At 39.7% G+C, this 17,195-nt stretch overlaps 2 pseudogenes; both read right to left on the bottom strand.

Moving 5' to 3' along the window:
• Positions 1-2,157: 2,157 nt before the first annotated feature.
• On the bottom strand, positions 2,158-2,747 carry LOC149157653 (gamma-glutamylcyclotransferase 2-3 pseudogene; annotated as a pseudogene).
• Positions 2,748-3,048: 301 nt separating this feature from the next.
• Positions 3,049-3,882, bottom strand: LOC149157652 (protein NRT1/ PTR FAMILY 5.1 pseudogene; annotated as a pseudogene).
• Positions 3,883-17,195: the final 13,313 nt, after the last annotated feature.

Raw genomic sequence — 17,195 nt, 5'->3', positions numbered from 1 at the left:
GAACTTTGAATTCTTCAACAATGGAGTCGCCAAGGTAGTTTTGCAGCCTTGAAAATCATTTGAACTCCTGCTACCTTCAGAAATTCAATCTTAAGCTCCCGGCAGACGCACCAAAATGTTATCACAAAATCACAACTGAGGGCTGCAATCAAGCATGATTTCATGTAACTATTTCAACAACAATCTTTAGACCAAAGATTAGCCTCTTTGATCAGAGAGGGCTCTCTCACAATTCTTGATAAAATACTTCAAACACTAGATGGCTAACTCTTTATTCATTTATGAAAGCATAACTGGTTGGAAACACATCAAACTGGCTCTCATTGGGCTATGGAGTCTATAATATCAAGTAAACAAGGAAAACACAGTGACCTCATGGAAATCAAGGCTCTTAGCATTACATGTCAAACATATTCCACCAACACATAGCTTGCTGTATACACAGGAAGTCAGAGCATATAATTATGAATTCTGAGTGATTGCATACAACAAAACCATAAAATAACATAAAGTATAACACATCATCACTACATTATTTGACCATGACAATCCTTCGAGAATCTGAGAAGAGAATAACTCTGTTTTACTATTACTGTCAAAAAGGTCTTACAATGGCCCAAAACAACACTGTTTTTCTATAAAGTATCCAACCCTTTCTACATTCTAACTTTTTTTATTTATATGAATACATTCCTCCCTTTCTAGAGGGAGCTCAAAACCCTATTAACTACTCCTACATGCTACTAACTAATGCATTAATTACAAACATGCTGGGCTGTAATTACATAAAGCCCTAATCAAACTAAACACTAATTCTTTTCTCCTCGCAGGCTTGATGCTTTCTTGGATGCTGGACAGCTGTATGATTTCCATTATGGCTAAGATATGTTAAGGGAGCATTCACCGAGCAAGCTGGTCTCGGATGCTAGCTGTAAGACAGCTTATTAATTGATAAAATTAATCATCCTATATCCACGGTCCCCTGTCTTCCATTCCTCTTCATCATTTAAAGACCACACTCCAAGTTCTTTGAACCTTCAATTAACAACGCATAATCACCATATGCTATATGATCTGGATACTTCAAGGACCAACAGGTGTATCAACCGAACATTCTGGTAACCCCACCAATACCCTAGTAGCTCGGTCATAAATTGCCTTTGAGAAAACTTTATGAAAATAAACAAAATATTTTATTTTCCCTTCAAGACCTACACCTGTCACTGTTTGAGTTGTTATGAAACCCATGTATGATCTCCCTGCCTGAGTTTGAGACCTTCTTTTACCATTAACTGACCTCATCATCAAAATTCATTGTTTTTCCACAAAACAGCATTCTACAGCAGTTTCGTAGCGCGCTACGAAACTGCTGTAGATGTCAAAACAGAACCTATATATCTTTGAAGCGTTTTCTGCTTAAATTCATGATCTCTTCAGACATTTGTACAGCTATTAGGAACCTAAATAGTTTTAAGAAGATGAAGCTTGCTTCTATCATTACATATCACAGCCAACTTGATTAGCATCAAACCAATAAAAAGCTTCATAAATCCCAACTGGAACATAAAGTCACTGGAGTATTCCTTGCTGTCTTCAAATCTTCAAATGAGGTGGTCTTTTTCAAAGTACAGATCTTAAAGTTGGAAGAATTCAACACTTGGACATTAAGCCCTTAGGATTATCAAACCAAACTATCTCACCCTTTGCAATTTGACTGGGTCTACATATATCAACTTCGCTTGTCTGTCAGAATCAGCTGCATCTTTTTGTTGTAAAGTTTCCGAATTTTCTTAACCAATGAAACCATCACAATGAACTCCCCTGGATCTAGAAATTTCTCCCATTTAGAGTCAAAAGCATCGATAGTATAAAATTTAGCCTTGTGCTCCTAATTCTCTACTGTCACTGATTTTCTTTTGGATGAAGGATTTGATGAGGATATAATTCCTACAGGGACTCTGTTTTTTATGCATAGAACCTAGAAATCAAAGCTGCAATGTGGGCACTAGCAACTTTATCTCTCAATGGATCCACAATAACATCAGAGATATTCTAGATTGAGGCAGCGCATGTTATAGAACTCAAAAGGCTCGGCAAAATATCCTTTAAACCAATCTCGCGAATAAGACAACAAATTGCTGAAGTTCACACTGAAGTTCAGTACTTTGCATCTCCATTTGAAGTAGCATCTCCATCTTTGCATGTTAATACTTCCCTAACTGCATTTGCGAGGTCTGTCACGTAACTGTCATTGCAACCTATCTCAAGTAGAGCTGTCTCTAGTTGAAAGAGATATTCAATGTTAGGCCTGGAAGGACTCACAGCTCCAACAATTTGATGAGCCATCATTTCCAATGGTACAGGGTCCAGGTAATTTTAATTCGAATTCTTGTCTGTTGATGCAATGTACACAAGGACTCCAGATATAGCTGGCTCTATTGAATCCTTTTCAAAATAGAAATCAACGTAGCCTTTTGGTCATATTCCTTCTCTCTCACTTCTAGATAAGATAAAGCAATATCTTCAGCTTCCTGTCCAGAAACCCTGTAAGCAACGCCTCGACTGATGTGGCCATCGTGAGGCTCGAGTGTAACAGTCCTGCCGGGATTGGCAGGGGTTCCTCTATGGTCTGTGCTCCCTTGATGGAAAAGACGACGGTAGCCTTTGATGAAACCAACTCGTTGTTTGTCATAGTGGAAACCCGCCTTCCATATTATGGAACCGTAACCAAACACCGACAGAACCATCTTCTCCGCCTTGCCGTCAACCTCCCTCAATTCTACAGCCTCCAGGGATGCCATTCAATCTTTCACGATGCCATTCACTAGTGCACTCATCTTTAAACGACATCAATCAATATCATACCAGCTTTTGCGCCACATCTCTATCCCAGTGTCACTAACCATGGCTGCCTTATGGCAATCAAATTCTTTATAAAGCTACTTGACACTTGGCATTAATCGCTTAGGACTGGGTGTGTTTTCTGCAGCATCAACCATATGAATCCGTGATCTCCACTATTCAATTGTGGGCCCACCCTCTTCTTCTCTACTGGCCGGCCATCGATCTAGTAGCCAAAAGTATTAGTGTAGCACCTGTAAATTCACAAACTGATGTGCGCGTACCATTATCTATCAAACCTTCTCTGCTTTTTTCTAACACTGGACCATCCTTTGTTGCTGCTTTGTCCAAAAACCTCAAAACCGGAGTATGAGCAATGGGGAATCTGCCTTTAGCAACATAGGCTTTGGGGTCAACCTCATGAAGTTCCGTGGGATCCGACGGCACATTAACTCTCCATTTACGAACTACTGCAACAATTACTTGAGCCATGCGATCGAATGGATTCCCATTCTGAACTTTGTGTCTGTAAAATGGAGTACCTATTAAGAATAGTATGACAGATATAATCAATCCCACCGTGGGAATAGCATAACCCACAGAGAATCCCACACGGTCCTGGAACTTGGAAGCTTTCTGACCGAAGTTGGAGCCCGGTGTGCATTCTGGCGGTCTCAGAGATTGCAATGAAACCGCCAATGTCAAAATTACCATCCCCGCAATATAGACGAATGAAAACACTGTGAATGTCCAATAGCGTCCCCAGTGAGTATCTGCAATATAGGCGCCGATGACAGGGGTGATCCAGATTGTACCAGACCAGTTAGAGACATTCGATGACGAGCTCACAGTATCTTCATGCAACTTATCTGTCAGGTAAATCACCAAATTGGAGGCAATCCCATAATAAGCCATCCTTTCGAAGACCTCATAGGCAACGACGAAGGAACAAGCCTTCCATCTTCCAGTTTTGGACCTGAGAACGGGCCTGCCTTTGAGATCGACAGAGCCATCCAATGCAATTAATCCCTGAGACTCCATATTAAAACTCTCTTGGTTTTCATCTCCGCCATTGCTGCTTTGATGAGCGATGTTCAACAGAATCTTCAGTGTTCACTCATGCTTATAAGTTTTCTCTGTGTATGACTCACGTGCTACTCCATGTTAAAACTCTGTTATTTTCATATCTAGCCATTGCTGAATGCTTGCACTAATCAGCTTGTAAGCTTTTATGAGTGATGGAGGCCAAAAACTTTGAAGTGCTCGCTCCTCCTAATACTTTCTTTTGTCGGTGTGGACCATGTGCCCCTTCACACCCAGATGCCCCTTCCTACATTTTCGATGGGGTTTACAATATCAATATCAGATATAGCTGGCCATGACTTCTTAATTAGTTGAAACTTGCCCATTGTTATGGTCATGGGTGTGTAGCACCCTTTAGGTTTTTTACTACATGGAATAAGGATAAATTTTACCTTCAGAATTGGTAATATTGATGAGAATACCAGCATATGAATTCGGTCTTCTTGTGTTTTAGCAATTGTCATTTGGGTCTCCTCTGAGAATTCAAACAAATCCCCAGTTTCGTAGCACGCTACGAAACCACGCAAACAGGTAGCGCTGCGAAACTGCTAAACAGAATTCAGGCGCTGCGAAAACACCCTGCCTTTTAGATATGCTAAAAAATTTTGACAACAGCATTTTCAGTGATAACAGGTTCTCTTGGATATTGTTTTCTACATTTTCAGGTTCAAGAGACAATTTGCGAAAAGGGACCTTTGGAGTTTTATTTTTCGCTTCTTTTTCAAACTCTCTAAACATGAAAAAGATGTTGAGTTTCACCTCTGTCGGACTCGTAAAACTTAAACGATGCAGGACTTGTCAACATGACGAGGTCAAGTTCCTCCTTCCTAAGGCTCGTAAAACTTAATAGGATGGATTCATCCAAAGGGTAAACTTATATGGAAAGCATATGTTATCCTCTTCAAGCTTGTGATTAAAAATATAGGGGGTACTCGCCAAAAGTGATGGGGGGGGGAAATGAAAGCGTTCATCTCTTATATCCTGTAAGGGAAGCATGTCACTCTTGAACATGACACTCATATGTTACTCGTGTTGGGTTTGGGACATCCTCACTTGGTCACTTGCCTTCCTGGGTTTGGGGAATCCATTTTTGCCCCTCATCTGATCATACCATTCCATCATCATGACCTCTGATCCTATGTTGACTCAAATTCTTCCAAAATTCGAAGTCATGTCATCGATATGTTCAAGAGAAGTCCTATCTGCAGTTCTTTACTGCCTATACACTGTCTGACTTTCTACCATAATCCTGGATCACACTTATATACTCTACTCCATCCTTTTGTTTCATGTCCTTGATGTGGGATTCATTATGACCCTCCTTCAACGATCACTTCCTACCAACTTCAGCTCATTATCCAGGAAGATGATCGACAAACCCCCTTCTAGTACCTTAGAGCTTGCATGCCTCAATGCCAAGTTCTTTTTATTCGACAACAGGTTTACATCATTGACCTTCGATCGGATGATTCCACGTGTGTTCGACTTCAATTTCACTATTCACATCATGGATTGTGATGATTGTACCTTGAGATCCATTGCCATCATTGGTGGTTTCTCTCATGCCTGTTAATGGTTCACATCATTGACCAGTAATCAGGTTGTTTTCTATCATGTTCAACTTCGACACATCTTTTCACATGTTAGAATTCGTACATTAATAGGGTCGAGATGGAGCGCAAGACCCTCGATTTTGTTTGATGTAGTCCAGGTTGCGTGGAGATATGAGTCATTCATAATTGTGCACATGTTTCCTCTGGATGGATGGTTGCAACCATACCGTGGGTCTATACACATGATCCTTTCTATTCGGATGGTTGCGACCATACCAAGGATCTTTGCACATGATCTCTTTTATACAAGTGGTTGCGTCCATATCTAGGATTTATGTATTATTAGATGCCTATTCCTGTATCGTTAGGCATGATCATCAAATATTTTAAATATGTATATGTATATGTATATGCTAGATTTGCAGGTCTCCTAATGATGTTGTTCTCTTCCTTGCACTGACTTGTAAAGCATCTCAGCCATCACTCCCTGTCCTGCCTTCATGCTTTAGGGGGCATATGTTACACAGTATTTTGTCGTATCTCCCGTCCACTTCCCGTAAAATATCTCTAAGTGACAAAACATTGACTATTGTGCAGCATATCCATCATGATATACAGACCAAAGCCTCCTTGGAGAATCAAAGGAAAACTGCCCTGCATCCATTCTGGAGAAGGTTGCCTAAAAACATAAATTTCAGCATCAACGCATTTTTCTCCACTTCCTGCCCATGTTGATGGAAGGTTTCTCAGTTATACACTCATGCTACCAGCACATATTTTCATAGGAAAACCCGCGTTGAACCTCTTCAGGCAGGTTTTCCCAAACCGAAGGAGAAGCTTCGCTCACTAGAACCTTCAGGAACAACGAGCTAGATATTGGTTTTTGTTGATATGATCAAGCTCTCTCATTTGGGCCTCTTTATATTATCATCATGGGCTTTCCCCTTGAGATGTGGACATTCCTCCCTTTTTTTTGGATCCCTAACTCCCTCTCCTTTCCATCCCTCCATCCCCAAATTCTTGGTCATTGATTGTTGCATCCCTATGCTGAGATTATGCTTACATGCTACCCATTCTAGCTTGGAGGAGTGCTTGAAGAGTCTTTGCTTGGAGTTGGACATCCACCAAAAGGAGGTCTCCAACATCAAGGCATAGGTTGTATGCTTCCCTTTTTAGCTTATTAATATATGCATCTGATGTTCAATTTCCATAATTGTATAAATGTTTATGTTATTAGCTTAATTATCCTTGATTTGTTAAGTAGTTTATGTTTGATGTATGCTATATAGGCTATTGTATTTTGCATAGTACTTTGATCTTCCTTGCAGCTACCCGAACGTGAAGAACAACTAAGGAGCGAGGCCTGGAGTGAATGATTCAAAGCCATCTCCAAGGATCAAGTGATTAACATCAGAACAAGGTAGGTTTCTCCTTCCTTCAACATTTTTCATACATAAGCTAGGAAAGTGTAAGTTAGTTTGTTAAATTTGTTGCTAAACATACTCATTGGGCTAGAGGGATTGCCTCTATCCGCAGAGGGGATTTTCCTTCACAACATGAATGGGTTGGAACAGAGTATGGAAAACAACATGATAGTCAGTGCAAAGATTAATATGACTTTATTTACAATGGTAATAGTATTTGGAGGGTGTGACAATGATTGTTGCAATGACTGCATTTCAGGTTGTAGTGGCGGTGATAGAAATGACAGTGTGTGCATGTTGAGATGATTGTGATGGCATGAACATGTCATGATGGTGGAAATAGTGATTACAAGTTGTGATTATTTCTCTTTATGAACATAACTATCTATGATGATGGTGGTTCCAGTTTGAAAATGGTATGAAATAGAGGTCCACAGGTAGTTGAACAAGGAGATGGGTGCCTCCATCGAGGTAGGAGCTTAGAGTAAGTTGGAGCTCGCTCACCACTAAGGATGGAGCCTATAGTAGGTTGGAGTTTGCACATCATAGAGGTTGGTGCCTCAATAAGGTTGTGGCATACACTGAGAAGTTGCTAGTATTATTTTTAGGTTGTTGCCTCAATAAGATTGTTTCCTACTACAAGTGGCAACTTGAATATTTTGGAGCTAGTTGCCTCCAATAGGATGGAGCCTGTGAATATATGTAAATGAATCAAAGATAAAGAGAAGAATACTTTTGGTTTTCTCCCATATGGGTTTTCACATAAAAATATTTTGTATCTTTGTGATGTGGTGGCTTGTTGATGTGTTATTGATATGATAGTAGTTTGATGATGCAATGTTCTAGTTGATGACATGATACTTATGGTTATGATTCATTACTATATGATTGGTTGATTAAGAAAAGTTATGAAATTTTAAAATTGATCTCACATTGATTCACCCCCACACCCCGCCCCCGCCGCCCTCGCCCCACACCCAACCACCCCCCCCCCCCCCCCCCCCCCCTCAATGTGACCTTTGGGCCAGTTAGAGAAGGTTACATTTAGAATAGTTAACTATTGGAAGGTTGAATTCAAAGGAAAATTCCCACAACCAGAGTAGTGGGGTGAGCCCCTTATGCTTGATGGGACCAACTACACAATTTGAAATATAAGGATGGAAACATATCTTATTTTCTTGGGAGAAAAAGTTTGGGAAATTATGGAGATGGATTATAAAGTTCCTAATGTCATTCCAATGAATGCGGTAGAAAAGGTAGTCTACACATTTAATGAACAAGCTAAACATGTTATCTTAAGTGTCTTGGAATAATCATAATTCATCAAAGTAATGTAGTGTAATTAAGCTCATGAGGTATGGAATAAGCTCAAAAATTATTATGAATGGGATGCAAAAGTTAAAGAAGTCAGGTTGCAAGCTCTTAGGGGCTAATTCGAAAGTTTTAAGATAGAAGAATATGAGGACATTGCTTCGTATTTTCTTCCAGTGGAAAATATTGTCAACTCCATTACAGTTCTTGGTGAAGAATTCAAGGACATATTTGTTTTTCAAAAGGTTTTAAGATTTATGGGCCTCATTTATAAGTAAATAATAAGGCCCATCTAGCCTTCCTTCAACCTATATTGACCTCTTTCCCCACATTTAATGGCATCTTTTTTACTATTATGTGGTTATTAAGAAGACTAGAGGATGATTATCATATATTATGGCCTAATGTGATTAAGGTGTAGTAAAATAGTGCATTAGAATGCATTTACTATGTATATTTCTTTGGAAGGCAGCTAGAGAAGATGTAGGAGGATGGTCTCCTACTTTTACTCACCCAAATCTTGACTTGTTCCCTACATTTACTCACTTCCAGTTTAAAGATCCACTGGCAGTTGATGAACTCAAGGACTGTAGGGAGCAATATCCATCTTTTTAGGAATTTTGGAGGGAAGCAACCCTCTTTCCAAGGAGGATGCCCCTCATTCACTTTTTATAAATATGCAAGCCTAAGGGCTCAATAGGATTAGAATTGTTGCAAGAAAATAGAGACCATTAGGAGCTAAGAACTTGTTGTTTCCATTTATGGTGTACTTGAGCACTATTTTGTATTTGTTTTTGATCCACAACCAATTTTTTTTTCATATGGCCGAGTCCCCTTGGGTTAGGGCCCAACCTAGAGGCTCTAGTCTCTCTTATTTGTATATTTCTTTCATGCATTTTCTTTCCTAGAAATATTTTCCTTCTTTGTCTAGCAGACTTGTTTATGAAAATTTCTTGTGCAGGTCTTCCAATCACTTCTCTTTTGGGATGCATGGTTGGAGATATAGTATTGGCAAGCCAAAAAAATATATAGTTTCTTTCTTTTGCAATAGTTAGGTCTTTTATTTTCCTCCTTTTACATACTTTGTTTTCTGCACATGTAGTGATTGATCTAGCAATCTTCTTTGAGCCTAGAAAGCATAATCTCTTATGGATGTAGGTCTTGTGAATGATACAATTTAGATTACCTTTTAATGCAATAGATAGATTTCAAATAAAATTCAACTCATCCTTTCTTGGTTATTTCCATTTTTCTATAATTTAGTTATTAGTTTGGCACTCTTTTCAAGCTACAAAACAATCATTTGTCTAGTGTGCAGGTACTACTATTGTTTTGTAGGTTTGGCATTATCATTCAAACTCTTTTCCCCACCATCAGCCTCTTTCTTCTCACCTCACAACTCTCCCAAAACACTATCAACCAAGTACACATCTCTGGGTTATTGAAGGCCATTGTATGCATTGGTTTTTGTGCAAGATGGTTCCTTGAAGGGTACTAAGCTTGGAGAAGGCCTCACACAACATTCATCTACCCTATACTACCTTTCCCTACCTTTAGATCACCTTTACAACCCTTATAATTCTCACAAATTCAATCCTATAACAAAACAGGGCAATCCTATAGCATCATGTAGCAATCATGTAGCAATCTTGTAACATCCTGTAGCACTGTGTAAACTTGGTCTAAATTGCTCCTAAAGCTTGATTTTTTCCTCCTAGACTTGAACAAGGTTCCCTAGGCTTTGAAACCATGATTGAGAGAGTCTAAATACAACATAGGACTTGCCTTTCATCCATTGCAATACATATCTACAATTAGGGTTAGTGGGTAGATTTATGAATTAGATACTACAATGATGATTTTCTTGATTATCTCATAAAATATCTAATGAATTATTTCACTCAGTCTACTTTCCTTGAAAATAGTGATTAAAGGTTGATTGCATGTTTTTTTCTTACGCAAAGTAGATCAGGATTGCTTGCTTTAATTTATGTTTCTTAATCTAGGTTTCAATTTCAAGCATTGTTATTCCATTGCATAGACTAGGTTTTCTTTATATGCAACATTTACATTCTACAAATAAATTAATGTTTACATTTATGCAAGTAGTGTAGCCTTTACCTTTTATAAAGTATTATTTCCATTCCTTTGCAAATAGAGTAATATTTCCATTTATGTAATTAGAATATAACTCTCCTTTCATAAAATTTCTTTCCTTTCCAATCTAGAATCAGTTGATAGCTTGGTCTTTGTGTGCCTTGGTTTGGTCCATTTCTTGAAAGTGATATGAGTAGAGCTTAGCCTGCAGTGCATATAGAATTTCCACCTCTTAAGTTTGCACGAACCCTAGGTTGATAATAAAGTCAGTTGCCTTGGAGTTGTAGCACTCTTGTTGCAATACTGAGGCTCATCACTTTTTGGCATCATTGTCGGGGAGGTGTCCAAGTAGGTGTTTATTTTTCTTAAAAGTTGCTTCTTTTTCTTCTTGCTTTTGCTTTACATCAACATTTTTTTATTTGAAAAATTCAAAAAAAAAAGAACCACAAAAGACATAAATTCTTTCATTCCTCATAGGAGTAGGGATAATCAATGGAAATTCCTACCAAAAACGCTCGCCCATTCTAGCAGTCAACCATCACTCTTCTTTGGTGACTACGAACATCCTGCTTTGACCATAGAAGAGTTGGAGAATTCCTTAGGTGAGCAGATAGAAATCTTTGAAGAACCCATAGGAGAGTAAGAACCTACATCACCTACCCAAAACATGGCGTAAAACAGGTAGATCAAGCTCTTTCCTATCTGAGAAACCAACGGGGAGGCCAAGATGAAGAATATAAGCCCACAACTCTCCCACACTTCCATGGCCTAGCCTCCGAAGACCTTGACACATTCATGTTTGTGTTTGTTGTAGTTGTAGAACCTATGATTATACTTCTAGTGAATAGAAGCTAAATTTGTTTCCTTCCACCCTCAAGGATGCAGCATTGCACTAGTTCATGAGATTTCTTAGAGGCAACATCACTACCTGGTCACAAATGCAGCAAGATTTTAATCAGAAATACATGGATTATTATAGGTCCAGGGAGACAAAATAGGATATCCTTAGGATGACCCTAGGGCCAAATAAGTCCTTAGAAGATTATGAGGAAAGGTTCCAACTCAACTATAGAAAGGATAACTAAAGAAAGGTTCCAACTCAACTATAAAAAGGTTCCAACTATAAAAGGGCTAATTGTACCTTTGACCCTGAGTTGCTAAAGCTTGTACTCCTCCGAGGGATTAGGGAGGATGTAATGGAGACCCTTAATATGTTGTCTAGTGGAGATATTTACTAGCTGACTTATGAAGACATCAAGACAATATTCAAGAATCATTCTAGGGCTGCAAGGAAGAGGGGTAGGTCCAGTCAAGGCTTGGTCAACTCTTCTCCCTCCACCTCAACCATCAAACATGAGATAGGGAGTATGCTAGAAGACTTTAAGAGTGAGATGTTACACACTTTTTCCTTACAGATGGATACTATGCAAATTAAAAGGAAGCAAGAGGAGGCAGAAAGGGCACTAGCTATCTTTTTCCCTAGATGCACCAAGAGGAACCCCAGAAATGAATCTCCACTAAATACCATAAATGTTTTCTCTGTTTGTGAGGAGAAGCATGCAATAGGAAAATGTCCCTCTCTTCCAAGCCTAAAGGTTGTATACCAAGGGGCAAAGATTGTCTTGGATCAGCTTTGCTTCATCAAACAAAGGATGCCATAAGGCCCTCGGCCATTCCAGCAAGGCGTACAAGGTACACATTACCCTTCTTTTAGTCCAAACCAAAATGCACCCTTCCAGCCTTGATATCCTCCATCTCACTCATCTTGGTCCATGCCTTCTCCTTGTTCCTAGAATCCTATATTTCTCAATATCCTCCTTAGCCTGTCAATCCACCCTTCCAGACATACCAGCCTCAACCTCCTCAATGGGGAAACCCTTCACAAGGATGGAGGCCTTAGGAAGCCCAACCTCATGCCTTATTGCATCCTCCTCCATATCAACCACAACCACCCATAGTAACCCACCGAAGCAACCTCAGATGCCTGCCCGACCCAATCTGAACCCAAAAAAAAAGCAGACACAGTAGGTTTATAGTGGGGAAACATCATATCATGCTTATGTTGTGGAAATACAAGATATCAACCTTAGGTATGGGAAGGCACTTCCATATTATCACCTACCTTATCCACCTGAAGATATTGAAGAAGAGAAGGAATACATTACCCCTCAAGCCAATATACCTCCCTATCTTGAAAGTTTGGTCCAACCTAAACAACACATCACAAACGCAGTTGAACTTCTAGGTGAATTGAATAAGTTATATGTTATGATAACCCTTCTCCAGGAAATCAAAGATGTTCCCATTATAACAAGCTCATCAAGGAAGAGTGTTTCAAGAGACCCGGGACAAGAAAAAGAGATGCCCCCACTATTAATGTTGGTTGGTGTTATAGACATTTTTGGGCACTGAAACCCCAATCAAACATGTCCATAAACCAAGGGCTCCTATGTCCCTAAAAGTGTTGTTCCATCCCCTAAAAGAACAAGTTCAGCTAATTACATCATCTCCCAGAAGTTCTCCATGAAAAATTACTCAGAACTGGTCAAAACTGGACCATCTCACCTGCTCCATGGTCAAAGTGCGATGCATCCCACCTAAATGCACATGGGAGGTGCGATGCATACTGAAAAGCCCTTCTATGGGGTGCGATGGGCGAGAGTGGACAAATGGCAGAGATAGTTTGCGAGGTGGATGATCATGGAATCTTCCAGAAACTTCTCCTGTGACACTTGCCTCTCTAAATTCGCCCAGAGATGAGTAAGAGATCATCAATCTCCAAGTGGAATAAAGAACTATCAGAGAGAGGAAACTAATCAAATCCCAGAAGCTAACTCACCCCCCTGCAATCATCTATATATGGATCCCTCATCCCAGAGATCCAGAGGCCAGAATTTTGTATCTTGTAAGGAAGTTCTGTTGGTTTCTTGTTGGAATATCATAGTGTTGTGTGATCTAAGCTTTTCATGAGGTGAAAGAAGGGCTTTCATGTTGGAGGATGACGATGGGTCAAAACAATTGGTTGTAATCCTCTTTGCTATTCTTGATTATTAATAAATCTATTCAAGTTTTCCTCCACATTCTTGTATGTTTGATTATATATGCATTTGTGTGGTCAATATATATCTGGTCCTATATTGTTTATGATTGTAGATCTCTGTTCTTCGATAGTATTATGCTGCTTTGATTCCACAGGTGCTCTTTGAAGCTGGGTAGATGAAGGAGAAGCGGCAAGGATCTGTCAGAAAGGAGAGGAATCAAGCAAGGAACCAAGCACAAGACTGAGGTTGGTGTCCTTCATTCCACTCTTATCTACTTTTCATAAAGGAAAACGAAAGTGGTTTTAGTTTGTTTGTTTCTAAGATAGCTACCAGTCTTAGTGGGACTAGCAGATCCGAGTGGACACTAGATTTCCCGATAAAAAAATGGCGACTCCACTGGGGAGCGAATAGATTGTTTGTTTGTCCATATTTGTTTATTTTACAAACTTACAGACGGAGCCTGAAGTCAAGCCAGCTAGCCTTCGAACTGCATTTGCTATGCAAGTGCAAAGTAGATCAATGCTGCTTCAGTCTATCTCCGATTTTTGTTTATAAACTGAACAATTGATTTGCAAACCTTCTAATTGCCCTAGTGGTGGCTCTAGTAACCTCATTAGATCAGCCACTGTGATTTCTATTTACTGTACATCATTTTCTCGGCCTAAATCCCTGAACTAAGTTGCAAACTGTGACCAAGAGCCAAGTAAAGTCTTTTCCTGGTACCATCGCACCCTCTCTTCAAGGAAATCTGGATGCATCACACTTCCCGTGTGCAGTAGGTGGGATGCATCCCTGTTTCCCTGTGTTGCAGGTGTGATGATCAGAAAAGGTTAATTTTGCCTCCAGGTTTTGGTTTTTCTTCACTCTTTTCAGCTCTATTCTGGAGTTTTGTTGTCTGTGATCAGTATACCACTGTGGAAACCCCATTCCTTTCCATCATTCTGCCTCCATTGTGCAAAGAACTGTGAATGTTTTTATGTATTTTCCGCCATTTTCAGTTCTATTTTACAAAGTAGTAGCATAGTCGAACTGTCGTCTTTTGATTTGAAAGTGTCGCAAGTGTCGTTTTCAGTCAAAGAAAGGAATTCCATTGTTCTTGATGGTCGATTATACAGTTACTCTTGTATTTGATTTGAATTAATAGTTTTTCAAGTTTCGAAAGCAGTTTTCAGTTCGAAATAGTAAAGTGTCTTCATTATCTTCCTTTCGTTTTTGAAGAGAAATATGTTAGTACTGTCGCTTTGAAAAGATAATTCAGATTTGTACTTACCATTCTTCTTGTCATTCACACATTAATAAAGTTGAAAACAAATACATGCATGTGCATTTGCATTTAGACTGCTTGTTGGTTTGATTTAGGACAGTGCATCTAGTGTGTGCTCTCTGCTCTATGTTGAAAGAATACCATATCTCTTTCTTTAGTAGCTAGGATTTTCATTGCAAAAAGAAGATTAAACGATTGTTTATCATCTTAGATTTCATTTTATGAATTGTACATCTACATCACGCGGTGAACCTGAAAGGAAAATTTCTTAATAAATATCAACTATAAAATAAATTTAATGAACCTAAAAACGCTTGGAACCTAACGCACAACATCTAGAAGTCTAGGCTAGAGACGTATTTTGGCTTCGTAAAACCTGGTAACTGTCGCTTTCACTGTTGGTTGGGTGATTCCTCCTCTTTGAGACAACAAGTGCCAGTACGGACTTGTGCTCCCACGTACCGTCGAATATATATTGGGAGACCACAATAGGCTATATCCTTTATCCATAGGAAGCCGTGTCTGCCGCCCTATCGATCACAATGCATTGAACACAGTGTTAGAGTCGGTCTTGAGCCCTCCATCAGCGATCAAAACTCTTTGCATTTGCATATGTAGGTGTCTCATCAGTGTCAATTTTTGCATCCCATTAGGCATGCCATAACCCTGATGGAGGAGCTGGTATATTTTTCCCCTCTTGGCATTGCTGGCTCAGGTCATTTCAGTCATTTAAGCTCTTTCAAGCTTGTCTTGTCTTGTCTTGAGGTCAATTTCCTAGGTCTAGGGTTTTGGTCAAAAATGTCTACAAGGTCATGTTTTTGAAGGTCAATAAGTGCTCAGCAAGCCCAGAGGGATGATTGTAAAGATATTTCTTCGAAGTTTTTAGCTTGTACAGTTAATTTTCACCTTGGATTTAAAAACTCTGTTTTTTAAAGCCAAGGTCATTTTTCAAATGTTTGTAAAAAGTGATGAAATTTCAAAAGACTTCAGTGGACAGTATGCAACCCTGGTCCCCTTGCCAAGGTCCTTCAGATGATCTACCTGCAAAAAGAATAAAGTCAAAGCACTAAAAGAGTCAATTTCAGGACAAAGGAAACCAAAAAGTCAGTTTTATAAAGTGTCAAGGAGAAACATTAGAAAGTGGGTTTGAGCATGAAATTTTTTCAAATGAAACTTATAAAGACCCAATCTCCCTCCTTTTATTCTCATTGTGCATCCAAGACGCTTGCAAGAGAAGTTTGAGTGAGTGATTGAGTGAAAGGAGCGAACGTGGAGCAAGTTCGGGCGTTGGACAGGGGCGCGACCCGTCAGGCCAAGCGCGCGACCCGTCAGAGGGGTGCGACCCATCAGGCCAAGCGCGCGACCCGTCAGAGGGGCGCGACCCGTTAGGAGGCTTCCCGCAGTGTAATTTTACAACGGGCGCGACCCGTCAGGAGCGCGCGACCCGTTGGGCGTGGTGCGCGACCCGTCAAGCTGTCTCCCTCTAAACTTATTTCAAATTTGCTCAAACGCCTTCCAAGCCATCAAATTGCTTGAGGTAGGCTCCCTAATCTTGGTTATGATTGCTGGTTATGGTTGATGGATATTATGAATGTGTTTTTAATGATCAAAATGTGCAAGAGCAAGACCTCCATATGGCTGTATGTTACATTGTAAAAATGGGCTAGGGTTTATTGTTGTTTCATGGTTTTTTCCCCTTGTAATTATTTCCCTCATTCCCATTTCATTTTCCCTATATTTCCATGTCAATTTCCCTTTTAAATTTGTAAAGAAAATAAAACCTACCCCTTTTCCCTTTAAAAATAAAAATGAAATCCTAACCCTACTTCTCCTTATGCCCATGTAAACATATGAAATTGATGATGTATATGCAATGATGTTTGCATTGTATTTTCCTAAATTCCCTGTTGTATACATGTATTCCCATTTTCCTTGTAAAAATGTCCCTCCCCTAACATTTCCCTCATGTTCCTTGTCCCCTTGAAACAACATATAAATCAACTTTTTACAGGCAGAAATAGCAGTACATTTTGTCCACTTTGCTCCTTAAACAATGTCAGAAACCGAAACCTATGAGCAAAGTGATGACCAGTCATCAACTTCAGAGATTGAGGTACAGAGGAGGCCTCATAAGGGTGGAAAGGGTGGACATCATAAGCGAGAGGAGCCCACCTCTTTAGCAGAATTACAGGCCTATCCTATGGCAGTCACATGTTTTCAGTATATGTCTTGCTATGAGTTTTGTGAGAGGATCTCTCGGATTCAGCACCACAGAGAGTTGGCTCGCCTATTTGTTTTGCACTTTCATGACGGACATGTCAACCTTGCAGGGGTGGACTTTACATTGACACCCGAGGTGATCTCACATGCCACAGGGATACCTAATGTTGGGGAGGTGTGGAATAAGTGCAAGGTGCTGGATAATGTTCACTTTGAGCCTTTTGTCCGGCCACCATTCATGAGACATTTGGCAGGTGTGTTTCCATTCAGGTTTCTCAGGAGCGAGTATGCTCCCATGATGAGGCTCATCATGCACTATTTTACCTGTGAGGGCATATTTTCACAGGTATATTCATATCAT

The sequence above is a fragment of the Pinus tabuliformis genome, chromosome 5_2 (assembly GCF_031772625.1).
Source record: "Pinus tabuliformis cultivar Carrire ecotype Pingquan chromosome 5_2, CPIR1, whole genome shotgun sequence".
Lineage (NCBI taxonomy): Eukaryota > Viridiplantae > Streptophyta > Pinopsida > Pinales > Pinaceae > Pinus > Pinus tabuliformis.
The sequence above is the reverse complement of the archived record's forward strand: the minus strand, read 5'-3'. Positions and strand labels throughout refer to the sequence as shown.